We start from the raw sequence: 15,366 nt of genomic DNA, 5'->3' as shown, positions 1-15,366 counted from the left end.
AAGCATTTTCGTCTGCATAACAGCAAGTCTTTGATGTACTTCCTTTGTTGAAGGCCGCCATTCAGCCCCATACAGTGCAACTGGGCGGATTACCGATCGGTGTACATTCGATTTGAGCCTGTTTGGAATTTTCATGTCGCATAGTACGGAGCGGCAATTGAGCCACGAGCTGCTAAGGCGGTAGGAGATTTCTGCACTGAGATATTCATAGGCAGCAATTGTCGAGCCCAGGTACTTAAAAGTCCTTGCTGTTGGGAGATCAACACCACTGATGGTTACAGAGTCATTTAAATCTGTGGAAAGGTAATATGTTTTCAACACATTCAGCCGTAGTCCTACATCTGCAAGGCGGTCATTCCAACTTGCAGTTGTAGATCACTCTTATCATCAGTGGCCAGTAGCACATAATCAGCATACAGTAAGGTCCTGGCTGAGGTTTTCTGCAGGTTTCCTTGTTACAGTACCCGTGACAGATATAAATAGGAGCGGTGAGACAGCAGGTACCTGATGAATTCCCACGAAAATGGGGAAGTCGTCAAATAGTCAGGCAGTTAACTGTATTCATCTCTTCGTGTTCTGGTGGAGCAGTCTGACCCACCTAACGAGCTCTTCAGGTTCGCTAGTCGATAAATTTGTCGTTCTACAGTAGGTGTTTCCAGTTTCTTGCAGACTTCGCTGAAGTTGGCCGATTTGGCTGCTGCAATTGTCTTCTTTGCTGCATTCATGCAGGCGAGGAACTTTTGGTACAGCTGTTTCTTAAAGCGCACAGTCTTCTTCATCTCCTCAGTCCAGAGCCATGTTTGGCGATCGATTTTACGGGTGCCAGGTCTTGTGCCTAAATTTTCCTGGGCCGCTGTCATGACACGGTCTTTCACGGTATCACATATTGTTCCTACGTCAGTAGTAGGGGGAAGAGTGATGCATGAAATAATATCTCTTCCTGCAGCTTTGAGTCGATACCATTTAGTACGCGATGAACTATTGCATTCTCTCTTCCTTTGACTTGGAGGTTTGTTGCGCAGTTTGACAACTAGCGGGCGGTGTTTTACTGTAGTAAGTCCAAAGGTGAGACATCCTGTTCTTGAAATAGGTGTTCGTGATGACTCTAATCCATGTGTTTCTGCAAAGTTCAATATTCTCTCCCCATCTAAAGTTCTATGTCCAGCCCCATTACTACCATGGTATCGGTATCCATCTGCATTTGAACCAACATGACCACTGAGATCGCCAGATACGATCTTAGTATCTTTAGGTGGTACTTCTAAGATCGTATCATGAAGCAACATCCGAAAATCACCGTTTGATTATTGCGTGCAGCCTGTTTGCGGAGCTTAACAATAGAATATATGGATGTTCCTCTTGTCCGTAGCCAACACAACTTTCATAAAACGGTCCTCAGATCGCTCTACTTCTGCTACAGAGTCCCGAAACTTCAAGCTAACAAGTATCACAACTTCCGATTTTGGGCTGTCATTATAAATGATTTTATACCCATCCCCAATATCTGATGATTTTGCTTCACTCCACCTGGTCTCCGTCACTATGCAGATGTCAATTTTACGCCTTCATAATGCTGCCGCTACTTCACGTGCTCTCTTTGTCATAGAGACGTCATTAAGAGTGGCAAATTTTGTTACTAGAGCTCACTTGTTTAACCGACCTCGCTCTGAAAAAATCCTGGATGACGCACGTCGCCTGCGGGGGAACCCCTAGCCTCTTCCATTCCTTTATGTTTCGACCCTGAGCCGTTCAAATGGTTCAAATGGCTCTGAGAAATATGGGACCTAACTTCTGAGGTCGCCAGTCCTCTAGAACGTAGAACTGCTTAAACCTAACTAACCTAAGGACATCTCACGCATCCATGCCCGAGGCAGTATTCGAACCTGCTTCCGTAGCGGTCGCGCGGTTCCAGACTGTAGCGCCTAGAACCGCTCGGCCACCTCGGCCGGCACTGAGCCGTGATGATGTCACGGAAGTGTATCGGCCGGCCTGTCACGAGGGTCTGTCACCCATCCACAGCTTTAAGCTATGGGCCTAGTCCTTGATGAGCCAGCATCCGACTGCAGGACGGCAGTTTTCCTGTTAGCCTTCACAAGGTATTTCGTATCCCTCCTACCATTTCGTATCCCTCCTACCACACATATCTGGGAGGCATTCCGCTATCCGCCAAATGTGGACGCGCCATCTAGGGGTAAGAGGCTCCCCCAAGGGTTCAAAAAGGATAATGATGTACGTAAATACAATAACAGAAGGAAAAATTACATCCATTACTTATTATTGAGATTGGTGGGTGGAGTGACGTAGTGGTTAAAATCCTGGACATATTTTCACAATGATCAGGGGTAAAGTAAGAGTTCAAATATACTGTCAGAGAACTTCAGTGGTTCCGCTGAAACGCTTGAGATGAGTATGTGACGGTTTTTCCTGACACTTGCCTAATACAAACACGAGCGTCGATTCTAATGACCTTATCCGACTGAAGTGGCACACTGGTCTCACATTCTGAAGGGCTGTGGCTCTAATCCCCGGCCAGCTATCCACTTTGTGAAAGCTGAGTCTTTAATTCACTTAAACGCCAAGATGAGGTGTTTAAAAACATTCGGCCAAAGTACTTCCCGAACCAGAGCATGCTACACCCGAACAATTATGTCCTTGTTGATTGTATGTTACACCATAACCTTTCTTATCCCATTTCTTTTTCATGATGAGACCTAAACGCTCTTACTTTTCGATGCCCTTGAAGGTTATCTCACAACGAGCCGATGTTGGTTTTCAAATTTTAACCTGCAGCCTCATTAAATAAATTAAGAACGGACCTATGTGATACTGTAAGTGGGCTGCTTCTGTGTTGGCAGCGCTGTGTAGCGCTTTGCATTGGATCTCTGACTGCGCTTCCTTTGCAAGAGACTTAGCGGCTGGTTGGACTCGTTGTTGGAAGTTAGTCGCCAACAGTTATGGAAGTGCTTTTGGGCAGTGGGAGGTGAACGGCCAGCAGTGGCGGATGTTAGATGTGAGAAGTCAGCACTGATGGAGGGTAGAGGCCTGAAGTGTTAGCGTAGGCTAACGATCTGTACATGTTCGACTTGGAGATTGAATATTACTTATGATCATATACCTTTGTAATAGATGTCAATGACGATTTAGGTTTGTGTCTGAACTGGATGTCACGTTATTAAGGTAAAAAAATACATTATTTGGTTTGCAACAAAATCTTTTCTATTTTAACCACATGCCTATTAGTAGTTAGTGGCTGTAGCAGTTAGAATATTTTATTTAGCTGTCAGTACTGACGCTCGCTGTATTGCAGTACTTCGCGTAATGAAGATTTTTGTGAGGTAAGTGCTTAATGAAATGTATAGGTTATAGTTAGGATTTCTCTTTAGTCAGGGCCATTCTTTTGAATTAATTGTATGAAGTCAGGTTATCCTTTATTTTTGAGCAATCAGATTGCGTTGTGCTAGAATAATGTGGGTCAGTTTTGACATGATAATAATAAGCAAAGAGAATGTAGATTCACTTGAATTCAATTGCACTCAGCAGTTTAAGTAAAATATTTAATAAAGTATCAATATTAAGGTACTGTGTTTGAAATTCACAACAGTAGGAGATTCAGTCAGTAAACGAATTTCTTCACTCCGAGAAGCGACGGGTGGTGGTGCAACAGCCCTGATTAGAATGATCATTTTACAGGAGTGTGTTGAAAGATAATGTACCCGAATTTTTTATGAGATATCTCGTAAATGAAACAAACTTTAACAACGTTCTACATCTTTATACTTCATCTCAACGTTTATGTTTCTCAATATAGTCAACCTGGTGAACACATATCTGCCAACGAGAGATAAGTTCGTTGATACCGGCACTGTAGAATGTTTGACTTTGTCGACTAAGCCATAACCTCTCCTCTGCTTGCATCGCTTCAATTTAAAGTGAAGTATCCTTTAAATTTTGAAACAGACGAAGCTGAGATGGTGACAAGTCGAGACTGTAAGGAGGATATCGATGATAAGGCGTCGGATTCTTGCAGATGTCTCTTGCGTTCGTGTGTGGTCAGGCATTGTCATGCTGAAGAACAAGATGCTCCATGTGTCGACGAAATCTTCGAATTCAAAATTCGAATACAGGAGGCTGTTTCTCACGCACCGACATAGTTGCGTCACACGCCGCCATGTTATGCGCTACAGTCAGGAGCACTCAAGAGGCAGGGGGCTGTAAACACGTGGACATGAGGAATAAAGATGTACATTGCTTTACTTAGTCATACGTATGAATTTACAAATAAATAATTCGAGGTTTAGCTTGTCAACAGGCATTCGTAATTTCCAAGTTTCGTAGTATAATTTTTATCGTTTCACTCCACCAGAAAAATAGTAATACCGCTCAAAAGAATTTACAGAGTGTTGTACATACTTTTCAAACGGAAAATCTAATACAGTGGTGAATTTACTCTCAATACAAATTTCGCCACAATGCAAGCGACATTTATCAGTTTCTAACAAGCTTCGTTAATGTTTAAATCCTTTTTCGAATCTGTTTCTTTGTGTTCCTAGAATAATAGTAGTAACTGTGTAACCATAACAACCTAGTTTCTAGCCAAATGTCTCGTTTAATTCATTAACTCCATGTCCCAGCATTGGATTACATAATTTTCGATGCGGGAAGGTAGCTTCTTCTGATACCATAACCTTTTAATGTATCGTAGCTGGTGATGTGTTGCAAACGAAACGCAAAACCTTTCGAAGACCACCAAATAAATGAAAGAGCGCTGACGGTCAGTAAAATTGTAGAGAGAAGGTAGTAAGCAAAACCACAGAAATTGATGCACCCATTAACATTAGTAGCGCAAACTGAAGAGCTCTGCAAGAATTATTAGCTTAGCACAAACATGTGAGTTCCAACAGCAAGGTCTAATCCGAGGCCACGCTGCACGTACAGCGTACCTCGCAGTTCATAACGTTCAAAGCGAAACCCAGAGTGGTCTGGCCTGTGTTTACACAGTAACATTGTACCGAGGACAAGATTTATCGTTCCATTAAATTAATGTTGGTATTGTAGCAAACTGCGCCCCCAGAGCTGGCGAAACGGTGTCTCGATTGCTCAGCGCAGATAACGTCGATTAATGGCAGGTTTTAGTGACTGCCATTTCCTCGATCGGGTATCAGCTCACATGTGCAGTTCCACTTACTTTATTTGTAAACGGCACTTTGTTACGTGGACGAAGACTGTTTATGGCTGTTTACGGGCGCTTGCTCTCTCTGTCACTTGTGGCAGAATTCTAATGAATTCTCCGCTATACGATGTAATCTAAGATAGTCTGAAAGAACTCAGTCTCTATATAACCGATCGCTATTTGTTCATCATTACTTAATTTTCAAGCAATAAAAGTTTTTTTATGTAGCGTAAAACATACTTGCCACTGCAAAATGGAAATACTTTAAATTATCCTTCACTCTTCGTCTGAGTGGCTTTAATATCGTCTATAATATGAAAGAATTCGGAATTATCCTTCTCTTTCAGATTAGTAGTTTCAAGTTTACGCTTTTGGTTTCCTTTTAGAAAATATGGCCAACGTTACTTTTATTGAAAGTTAGATTCACCTCTTATTCGCAGAGAAATTATATATTGTTTGTGGCGTACAGCTTTATGACGTACTCCTTCCATGCATAATAAGAGATTACTGATCAACTTCCTTTTTGATGCTTTCTTTAAACATTATTTTGAAGCGATTTAGGTATCTCATCTGAAGTACAATATGACATTATCTAATCAGTTAGATATAAACAACTCTCTTAGTCCCAACAATCCAAAAAATTAAATTTTTCTCGAAACTGACCGTTATTATCACTGTTAAAGGAATGCAACATAAAATTGTCTTAACAGTTATTTTAGAGAAGTGGTTTAACTTTGAAATACGTTTTTGAAATTTCCACAGAATTGATATTTATTATCACAGTAAGCTACGAATAAATGAAGCTTTTGGCAATTAACAATCAATATTGTTTTAAAAGTATGGTTTCACTTTCGAACCACTGGGACATATACCTTTCAACCACCCATTTTTTGTTGAGATACATTTGAAAGCAATTTAACATTTTTCGGAAACACAGTCCCACATCTCGAGACTACCTTCAACTCATAAGGCCTAAAACAAATATTAGCCTAAAATATCTTGCACAAACTGGCCTTAAAATTAATAAATTTACGTCAAAATTACACACTGCCCTAGAGGTTACATTTCGAAACGACGCATAACAGCAGTAGTACAGACTCAAATTTACGTTACAGTAACTTTAGATATATTTACATTCAGTGCCAATAAGCTCCTCAAAACGACTACCATAAAAAAATTGCATGTCATAATCTCCATAACCATGTATCACATTCTCCGCGACGATTGGTGCTTTCAACGCTGTTATGTGATTGCTACAACTACATTCAGAGAGGTACCTCAGCGTACCTTTAGATGTTTATGTCTTACAATAGCATCCCGCAGACATTTTAGTTTTGTGTTTTTGTAATAGTCTTCGTTTCTGTGCATTTTGACCATTATATCCGTGCCAACCAGGTCCTACGCCATACTATAAACATGATTGGCATGTGAACAGTGTCGGTAGTCCGTGAGAATCTCTGATATTTATTTTTATGATTATAATCTCAGTTAAAATTGTCTTTCAGGGTCACATGCAGTCTCAGAAATTATAATTAGGTCCAAAAGACATTGTATAATACTGACCAATGATTTGATTACAATAACAACAACAACAAGAATAAGATGTACCAACATTCTTGCCACCTACAGGCTAATCGGGTCCATCGACCGCTGTGACAGCTTCTGCCAATGGAATCACGTCACAAAACACGAACACTATAATCGTAGCTGCCTAAGTTGCATGTGGACAACCATTTACAATTTCATCAGTCTTCTGGTTACTTTGTCAAACTCTCCATCTCACACTAGCACTTCTATAAAAGGTCCTAATTTGTTCGTTGGTTGCAGTCCAATTTCTGTCTTCCTCTACAGTTTTCACCTTCTTTAGCGCCCTCAACAAGGATGAACGTTATTCTTTGACGCCTTAGTACACTTCCTATCATCTTGCTGCTTCTTGTTGTCAGTATTTTCCACATGTTCCTCTCCAAGCCTTTTCTTCACAGAACCTCCTCAGTTCTAATCTTATCAGTCAAGCAAATTTCTAATAGCCTTCTGTTCCACCCTATTTCATACTCTCCGACTCCCTTCTTTTCCACTTTTCTCACAACCCATGGTTCACTTTCAGTACATCATTATACTCCAAACGTACATTCTCAGACATTTGAGCAGTTGTGACAGTTATCAGAAACAAGTCAGGAGCGACCGGTGGTGGTTTGACTTGACTGCTTCTTGAGGCACTGTATTTTCGTCTCTTATTAATACTAACGGGGCAAAACTTGTGCAGCAATTTGAAATGGAGCAGCTAAATGTGATTATTTGTTGAAGTCGCTGCAAATAACAGATTTTACCTAATAATTTTGTTGATTATTAAAATATTTAACAACACCTGAAATATTAAACATCAATGGACAAATCAGCAATTTTACAAGAATACAGTATATCTTTGGGAGTAACATATCTGAAAAACTATTTATAGGAATGTGAATTATATGCAAGCAAGTAACCGTGGGTGGATGTAAAAGTGATGTAGCAAATAAGTACGTGGATTTTACATCTAAATAGACGCTTCGCAAGCTACTTGGCGGTATATAGCGGAGAGTACTTGTACCAATTATTTTCCTATTACATTCGCGAATAAAACGCTGAATGAAGGACTATCGTTGAGCCCCGTATGAAGTGCAATTTCTGTGAATTTTTCCTCGTGGCTATGTAGCAAGATTTGCGTGGAAGAAAGTATGTTGCCTGATTCATCATTCTGAAGAGCAGTAGTAACTCTGACACTGATGGGTAAAATCTCAAATCCAGTGTCCACTGCTGCGATTTAATGATCATCTCCTTCACTCTACCATACCCAGGATCCCGACACCGGAAATAATCCTCTTCCTGAAATAGTCACTATCTATCCTGTTAATATTGGCTTCTAAGTGTCCACAAATATTTGGAACAATCAAGAGCCGGCTGAACGAGTGATTTATAAACTAATTCACGAGTTGTTCAAAAACCTTAGGCCTCTTAAAATTAATTTCCGCACAGTAAATGCCTAATTTTATTGTATCAGTTCCATTTTAGGTTGCTCCAGATGGTTGATCCCTGATGTCTTACGATGGTGCTGGGTACAGTGTTTTATCGCTAAATTTATTTTCAAACGTTCATGATATTGTACTTGTTTATGGTTATTACATTACGCTTACTAATATTAAGAGCCAACTGCCCGTACTAGCATCACCGTGCTCAAGCATTTCGTGGCAGTTTTCTGTCTTTTCAACTTTCGTATGTTCAAGGGCGTCATCCGAGAACAGTTCATCAGATCGTCGACTATTTGCATGTATCATACGTAGTACGGCTCTACTTTACTGCCTTCGGAAACGCCTTCAATGTCGTTTTCATGTGCAAGAAATACTTGTTGAGTTCCATTCGCTCGGACAGAATCCATTCACTCTACCACCCCGATATTACGAGACATCCAATTTTGATTACTAGTCAACAGCGTGCAACTGTAAACAGGGTGATTCACGAAGATATGCAAATATTTTAATGTGTTATTCTACGAGTAAAATTAAAGAAAAATGTTCATGAAAACATAGTTCTACAAATGTGTAGTTGCGGAGTTATGGCTAATAAAAGATTTCACCTGAAACTTAGGAACTTCGATAATGTGAAGCCATCGCAAAACTGTGCGATGTTAAAGTAAAGCACGATTCCTATTTATTTTGATGTTATTGGTTCAGTGAACCTAATAAAACATGTCCCAGACGTTTATCTGCAGTAGCTTTCCAGAACATCCAGAGAAGCAAAGAAATCTGAATCGAGTAACAAAATCTGTTCATAACATGTTTCTTGTGGTGGCTACTTCCGCAGCAGCTGTATATAAACTGCAGTTGTTTCAAAGACAATGCCTTTTCTGCATGCTGCACATCGTAATTTGTATCTTTATTCATGAACCCAGACACGTTTCGCCTTTTTTACAAGGCATCTTCGGCGGGTATCCTGAAATATTACATGATTTGTCCATTTTTACACATAGATTATGGTTTCACATGTAGATTATAGATTTAAAAACAGTTCCTTAACGTTTTTTATGAAATGGAAAGGTACTTACAGGTATCCTCTAATTCATTGCATCCAAGCAAACTGCTTTTTCTCATCTTGCAACCAGGTGGACATGTAACAGTTCACTTTCAGTTCACTGTTTACGTTACACATAACTGTAACTGCTATCTATCTAATACAAAGTTTCATTTGTTTTTCTATGTGTTACCAAGGTTCTCAGTTTTCTGCATTCAACTGTTTTCTGAATCTGTTAATACAACTTATAAAAGATATAAAAATCCCAGATACAATAAATATCATAGAACAAAACCTGAAGGACAACAGCCAGCTACCAGATGAACACAACAAAGAATTGCACAAGTTGCTGCAACTGATAACTGAGCAGAACTACTTTCATTTCAAAAATGAATACTATTTACAGTGTTCGTCAGGATAGAAGTCAGGAGCGGAGGGCGTTGTAAAATGAAAATTAATTGAGTGGAATGGACCCAGTTTATTCTTGTAATGATGGTACAGTGGTGCCTACGTAGGGCTGAGCAGCCCCAAGAGGGGTTGCCGTCTGCTCATCAGAGAGGCAGAGGCTAGAGGAGCGACTACTCGGGGCCGAGGTCAGAAGCTAAGAGAGCGCGGAGCTGTTTCCAAGCCGCCCTCGCCGCTCCCGGCCGCGTCCCCACGTGATCACACGATTAGTCTCTGATTGGAGGATTGATTCCGCCAACGCGCCTTGCTAGTAGCGTGCCCCCGTCAGCGCAACCAACCCGTGGGACTTGAGTCTGACCGAGGAGCACGTGGCAGGAATGTGCCGACCATGGTCTTCCGGCCAGCACCTTCCACCACAGTATGCCCAAGCCGGCTACGGCCGAACATTATGCATTGAAAATTTATTTAAATAAATTTTTGTCGGCAATGATCCCTCTTGGGGGTCTCCTCCCTGCACATCCTTTCCCCTTCCGAAGAAGGCTCTCTGGATGAAAATGAATGAGCTTATTCTAATCGATTATTCCATTTAAAAAAATGTACGATCATTATGAAGGGTCCCATAACATAGTGATATTAATATGTGCAAATGTTACAAAGTGGCCTGCAGGGCCTGAAGGAAGGCTCTTGAATAACAAACTTGTGACGTTGGTGCGACGGCAGTGGGGCGGCGCCATGCTGTGAATGTGTGTCGGCGGTATCAGTGGTGGTGGGTACCCAGGCGATGATGAGGGGCACCGGAGCACAGCACACTGAAACACTCCACCCTCGTGGGGGTGAGAGAATGCTCCCAGGCCTAATAGTCACAAGGGGGTTTTTCCCCGTAATATTACTTTGAGTTCTTAAATCTAGGATTACAATGGTAATTGCCCAAGTGGGTGAATGAGAACATTACAAAATGACAAAAATTTAAAGAGAAAACAAAATAACTTACATGAGGGTTAAAACTCGACAGTTAAATTGTGATTCCATAGACTTTACATAGAAATACAAATCCATTACAAAATTAGTTCATTGACCTGACACCTAGACTACAACTTAATTCTAAGGGGGGGGGGGGGGGGGGGGTCATGCCTGATCGCATGCACCAAGGTTGGCTGGTAGTTTCAGGTGTGATATTCACCTTCAGGTTGTGGAGGTGGTACTACTTCTCGGAAGGAAGTGAAACATTTGCAAAACCCTCTTTTACAGAGTATCCAGGATACTATAATCAGAATTATTACAGTGATGATTACCGAACCAGCGCTGGGTAATACAACGGTGGTTAATCGCTTGGTTTGGTGCCAATCAGAAATATGTGAGGCCACTCGGTCAAGAGCAACTTGGTTGTGTTCCTGGGTAAGGAGATGATTGATCGACTGGAGTAGATCTGAATCATTGGTATTCGGTAAATTCTTCAGCTTCTCATGGTGATGGATTTTAAAAGAGAGTTCAGGAAGGTATAAGGTAAATGTGGGAATGGTGACATGAAAGGTGGAGTGCAATTGAGCTGATATCCTCATAGAAGCAGCGTATACGTCACATCTTGAACTATTATACACTAGGCCACTATTATTCAGTGTTATCCGGTACGATTCAGTCTCTGACATTGAACGGTGGCACACCAGGGTGGCGGTGACAGTCTGTGGAACAGCGAACAGAAAACTGTTGCCAACAGGCTGAATTATTGGTTGACGAAGTGAGACTAGAACACGAGGACATGGAGGTGTAGTAGTTTCAGCTAAAAACAGTGACATCTCGCACTCAGTAGTGTTAGTGTGTAAAATTAGCGTGGAGCATAAGTAATGTGTTGTATGGAAGCAACTGGATAGTTCAGCGCGAGTGAGAGTGGCGTGAGTTTGTCGATCCCGACTAACTATTAAAAATTCTTGAGTCTGCCAAACAACATGGTGATGAAGGGTAGCCCAAGAGACTGGAAAAGTGTATATTTGATAGCACTCGTATTCGCAATTTGCGCACGTGATTGGCAACCTCATTCGCATCCGAATACCGTCAGAATTACGGGTAAGTCGGACCTCCAATGCAGCATAGTAAAAGGGGAGGTTGCTTTCCCGCACGGCATAAAGCATTTGTTTAGGGGCCAAAATTTGCGACGACACATTGTGTAGCATGTGCAAGAAGGGCTCTGAGGGTAACAGATGAGGACTGAGCTTTCCTTGCAGTCCGAGTTGAATGGCCGAGTGTAACATGTGCACGTGTAACTGTGCTGTGTGTATATTAAATAAAAGAATCTGCGTGGTCTTCATAATGTCCAATGTAATAGTTAGATTACGTAATCCCGAGCGAAAATGAGTCCACTCTTGGTTAAAGAATTGTTCAAGTGCACCATAGTGTCGTGTTAATCTGTCGGCTACAACTTGTATTTGTCTAGTTGTGGCTAACAGATTATTCTCAAGATGTGTCAGGCGCACCTGTTGATGTACCAATACTTCGTGATTAACTTGTGTGTCCGAAAGCGCTTGCTGTGTGTCCAAATCCCAGCGTTTTGCGTCTGTTTCGTCAGGAGTCCCAAAGACAGATTTTAATAATGTACCTCCAACGGGCAACCAGGCTCGTTTGAAACGAGGCAGTGGTACCGCATCCCTAATACTGTTCAATTGACTTCGAAAGGTTGAAATAATTCTAGTCACTTCCCACAAAGATCGGAGAAACTCATGTTCCTTCGTCTGCGTCAAGAAGGTTTCATATTTTGACAATTGCTGAGCTGTATCATATAAAGCACGGTCTTCCTCTTCTAATAATGTTATGTTGACATCAGCTAACACAATAGCATAATGTGGAGTATGCACCAGATTGTGACGACGTCCAAAGAGCACGCCACATGTGGAAGGGTAGACGTGAAATGGAGGCGCCTTAACGGCGACGACGACGACCATTGAGATTAACATGCTGCCCATTGCGGATGATAAATTGACAGCCATTTGAACGGAGGTTGCTTTCAGTTTCCAATGTTGATAACGGTCGACTGCGAGAGGAAGTATTAGTGCCCCTAGAAGTACAAATTTCCTGGCTTACTTGATGAGTAATTCAGAGATGACGGAGGGGGTACAACGTTGTAGCAGTAATTACCTGGCAAGTAGCGACGATGGACCCGTTCAGTCACGCTTACTGATGAAGAAGGCCACGAAGTAGAATCACGGCAGGCAACCAACAGTTTGGCAGCCGTGGGGGTAGCAAGGCGGCAAGACAATGGTGTAGTTCGACACCGAGTATCCGCTGATCAATCACGCGTCAGCAAATAAGACGCTGAACGCGGAGGCAGTACTACGCAGCGCAGACTAAGCGTAACTCGCTGGAAAAATTTTTCTACCTGCTATGGGACGAAGGCCAAGTGTCATCAATTAATTTGAGCTTTGTACGAAGAAAGTTTTTTTTTTTTTTTTTTTAATGAATAAAATGAGAAGGATTCCTGTGATCGCGGTGTAAACCTGCACAGCCTAGGCACCTCCCACGCATTGACCACTACGCAGGGGCACCCACCCCGCTAAGGCTCGACACGGCGAGACAGGTGATGTACTTCATAAATTTCAGAAATAATATTGAGTGGTTTTTCAGCTGTAGAAAACCCGAATGAGGGTAGGACAACTTAAGTTAACTCAATAATCAAAGGATCTTTACTTACAGAAGTGGTCAATAGAGAGATTAACTGTACTGAAGTCGGAAATGAATGTTAGCGAGAGCGAGTCTGTTGCTCGTGAATACAGAGGCTGGGTGTGAAGCAGTGGAGGCGGCGCAGCGCAGCTTATCAGCGCTGAGCCGGCAGAGTGCTGAGCTCAGATAACAGCGTCAGAGAGCACTAGTGGCTCTGCGTCCGAGACTAAGACATTGTAAGTGCAACTTAAAAGTAACAGTTTATTGCAAGGCAATAATACACAAATAGCTGATGTCACAAAGACGTTTGATTCCATTTTAACAGAACAACTTAAGTGTTCAACAGGTAAATTGACTACGTTGTTGATTAAAAGAAACTGCTACTCAACATGACGTACATATGTACGTACTTCCCTTTCCCCATCCGAAGAGCGGAGGGCATAAACCATAAAAGCCTTGTTCATGTACTTAGTATATGACAATAGAGGTCTGGTAACATCAACAAGTTACACCAAGGTAGTGTAGATATGAACAGTGTGAGTGTGTTGTTAGTTGTTATTGGGCGTATGAAGTGTTGTGTAAATGTGTGACTAACGGTAGCTGATGGCGGATACGAATTGAAGGCCAATAGGTGCTATCAGAGATACTTCCAGTCGAGAAACAATGAAACTTAAAAGGGAATACCGAATATGACACAAAAATAGCGTATAACCATAAAGTGTACTAACATTAATCATAACTATAAATTGATAACAATAAAACATGACATTGAAGTAATAATAATTGACAAGAAATAAGATAAAGGGAATATTTCCCGAACATAAACTTCCGAATCGGATACGAAATCCGTCAGCGGATGTTGTTTTTTTAGTCGGTTGACGAAGTGCATAAGGGACTACGTCAGTAGAATCCGACAGTGTGTGTATATAACAACATCGTTCTTAAAAGTGCAGTTTGCACTGTCAGATGGTGAAAAGCAACTAATCCGTTCAGCAACGGAAAAGGCTGCCATCTGGAGAACGGTATCTGAATCTTTGGCAGAATCCGATGATTTTGCAATGGAATTGCCATCTAGAAGAAGGTGGCTTTGTATAAAATGTAATAAAAGAGCGTCTGGGGCTCAGTTCATTTGTGGTTGAGTGCCAAAGGCGTAGTGTGAGCGCAAATTGTCTCACGGTAATTGATGTATGAATTGTTTTGTGGTCAACCGAGGAGCCTAGGATTCGGTGACGTGTAAGTACAAGTTCGCAGTGCGTATGAGCTACCTGCGAGTGACTCGACTATTAAGTTCAGCAGTGCATTAGTGCAATCTGCAGACTTGGATTGATGATTATATAATTTGCAGGGCAATGGGGCAACCTGCGGACAGTGCTAAGGCAACCTGTCTGATAATTGAGGGGTAGGCAGTGCATTGGAGCTATCTGCGATACCGCGGTTCAGCGGGCCTAAGGGCGTACGTAATAAAAGTATCAGCGGCGTTATTAGCGACCTGCTGTACTAGGGAAATGTCGACTGTTCAAGCAATAAAAATAGCTCTGAAGCTAGAATAGCATACATGTATAAATAGCGTCACTTTTTGAGCGCGCAGTACATAACACTACATAAAATGAAAATCATGAACTATAAATCACTAGTGCTAGCATAATGACATAATTAAACACAATGACATATATTGACAGGAAAATAAAAACACAATGATGTATAACAATAATGCTGTAAGTAGTCGGAACGCTCAACATTAACATGCAACACTGGCCACTTGGGGCTGGCTGCTAGGCTGCGTGTGTGTTAGTTTTAAAACTGATGATAACAAATTGAACTGAAAGGACAACTAGGCACAGTTCCCGTAGCGCTTACATCACCGGCTAATTAGAGGCAAAGTACGTATCTCACAATGGATCATTGGCCGATATTTTGGGGCAAGACTGCAACAAGGGTGAGCAATATCTCGGTGTAAATGGTGGTAAGACTAAAAGACCGGTACTGTCGGAAGAGGGTACCTAACATGTTGTAGGGGCCTCCTCATCGACAGAAGAAGGAAAACAGGATAGAACAATGACCACGGCGGTAGAGTAAAATAAATGGGGAGGGCAAAAATA

This window comes from Schistocerca americana, chromosome 7 (genome assembly GCF_021461395.2).
Source record: "Schistocerca americana isolate TAMUIC-IGC-003095 chromosome 7, iqSchAmer2.1, whole genome shotgun sequence".
NCBI classification, from domain to species: domain Eukaryota; kingdom Metazoa; phylum Arthropoda; class Insecta; order Orthoptera; family Acrididae; genus Schistocerca; species Schistocerca americana.
This window is presented reverse-complemented; position numbering follows the sequence as displayed.